The sequence below is a fragment of the Arachis ipaensis genome, chromosome B05, assembly GCF_000816755.2.
Source record: "Arachis ipaensis cultivar K30076 chromosome B05, Araip1.1, whole genome shotgun sequence".
Lineage (NCBI taxonomy): Eukaryota > Viridiplantae > Streptophyta > Magnoliopsida > Fabales > Fabaceae > Arachis > Arachis ipaensis.
Genome location: NC_029789.2, coordinates 99,685,289 through 99,687,809, shown reverse-complemented (window position 1 = coordinate 99,687,809; position 2,521 = coordinate 99,685,289).

Here is a 2,521-nt window from a genome sequence, read left to right as displayed (position 1 = left end):
AAAATAGGTTACACACATATCCTTATTAACATATATTTATATAAATCGAATCAAAGTAACTCGAATTATACATTTACATAAATCGAATTACATAAATTTAATTTAGCATGACACCTACTAAATCGAAATAGGATACTTTGTTTTAGTAGAGGAGAAGCGTTGTAAAATTCCGGATTTTTGAAAATTAAAATATGAGTTAGTTGAGATTTTGAAAAATATTTTATGAATAACAAGGAAAAATATTTAAAAAAGAAAACATACTTATTCTAAAGGTTTTGGTCTAAGATAGGACCAAACAGGTCAAAAACCGCAAATGGGCCCATGTTAGGCTCAAGACTTATAAGCCTTTCACTCTTCACATTTCAGCACTCAACCTCTCGTTAACACACAAACATATTCAGCACAAGAGGGAAGAGAGGAAGAGAAGAACATGTCTTAGGCTGCGTTTGTTTTCAGGGACAAGACACTGAGACAGAGACACAAAATCGTGTTTGGCAGATGAGACATTGACAGAGACATTGTGTCCAAAGATATTAAATTAGTATATTTTGTATCCATCCTAATAGGAAGGACACAAAGACACTAACAAACGATACAACTTAATTTTTAATTTTTTCTTTCATTATTCTTATTAATTTTTATTATTATATTTTTCTTCGCAAAATTTTTGAATGAAAAAAATGAGAATAAATTTAATTTTTATAATTTATTCTAATTTATCACCAAACCGAATATAAGAATATAAAATTTTGTGTCTCTGTCTTTTGTGTCTTGTCTTGTCATGTTCTTAGAAACAAATGCAGCTTTAGTGTTACTATTCATCACAACACGAAAATTCACATAACTTCCAAATCGTAGCTTTGATTGACGAGCCGTTTGCCATCACGCGTCGCTCTCCTTATCCTCTTCAATTTGATCTAACTATTGTAGGGAGTAAATCCAAAATCCCTGCTCTATTTTTGAATTTGCCACTGAATTCGCATTTTTGGTATATGTGAGTTGAATATTTGTGACTTCGGTCTTTTAGGGGTACTCTAGCATGAACTTCAAGTGTGTTCCATTGCATTTTTGAGTGGGTTAAGGTAAGAAAATTTTTTTCTCCTTTGGATTGTTCTAATTTTATAAACCTTAGGTTGAGAAAGTTGTAATTTTGTTGCGAATAGCTTAATTGTTGAGAGCTTAGGTGCTTAGTTGAGATTGGTGCGAATTTAGACGCTTGGATTGTTCGCAGAGCGCTCGACAGGAGCTTGGTTGATTGGTTATAGCTTGGGTTCATCCGAAAAGGAAGATCCAAGTTTTAGGAAACCGCCATCAGCGAGGTAGGGGCTTGTCTTAAAACCATTTATTATCGAGAATTTTTATAAATCGATATCAATATGAAACTTATATTTTTGGTGATTATGTGAGCTTTATGAATTAGTATGTTTGATTATTGTGGTGATTAATTAATTGGGTAGTAGCTTGAATTATGAAACCAATATATGTATATGTATGTGTGCATAATTTTAAGAGTTGTTATTTGTCCCACTTACTCTAGATTGAGATTTGAAACACCTGGGTAAGATGCAAGGTTATGGTTTGTCCTACTTATTTCGGGTTGAGATTTAAAACACCTGGATAAGATGGTAAAATGCAAGGGTTGTGGTTTAGTTCCACTTACTCCGGGTTGAGATTTGAAACATCTGGGTAAGATGCAAGGGTTGTGGTTTGTCCTACTTGCTCCAGGTTAATACTTGAAACACCCGCCTGGGTAAGACGTAAGGGTTGTAGTTTGTCCTTGATGTACAGAAAATTGCCGATTAAGAATTTATAATAAGAACAACATTGCAAGTTCAGTTCTTAACCGACGAAAATATGCTTATCAATTTAGAAAGAGTTGTCACAATTTAAGAATAAAATACTGGGAGTAGAATTCCCAGGTCGTCTCCCAACGAGTTGATAAAAGAGTGCTATTTTATTGGTCAAGAATTTTTCCGAGAAATTTTAGAGTTGGAGAACAGAAAAATAAATGATTATAAATTAAAGCAATGAAAATTAACAAGAGGTTTTGTGTAATTGAAATAAAGAAGCCTTGACCAGGAGAAGATTAATCGGAAGTTCTATCCTTGTTGAATTCGCCCAAGTGTAATAATAAGAGGTTGTTGTTTTTACTTAGTTAACTTTTATCGAATAAAGAAAAGTCAAGTAATTGAGCCAACTCTAATCCATAAATCCTAATCCTCTCCTATGGAAGGATTAGCGTTAGTGACTAGAGAGTTAGCCAACAACTTCCAATTGCAAATTAACACTTGAGTATTCCAACTCAAGGGTCTCCTATTAATCAACTCCAAGGTCAAGTTAAGAGCCTACTCCATTGACATGGATGCCAATGTTGCAAACATGTAAGGGGGAAAATAGAAGAGATATGGTAACTAAAATTAAATTAATAAAAGCTAATTTTGGAGTAATAAATTAAGGAAAGATGATACTCAAACCAATAATAAAATTAAATGTAAAAATAATTCTTGCATTAATAAATTTA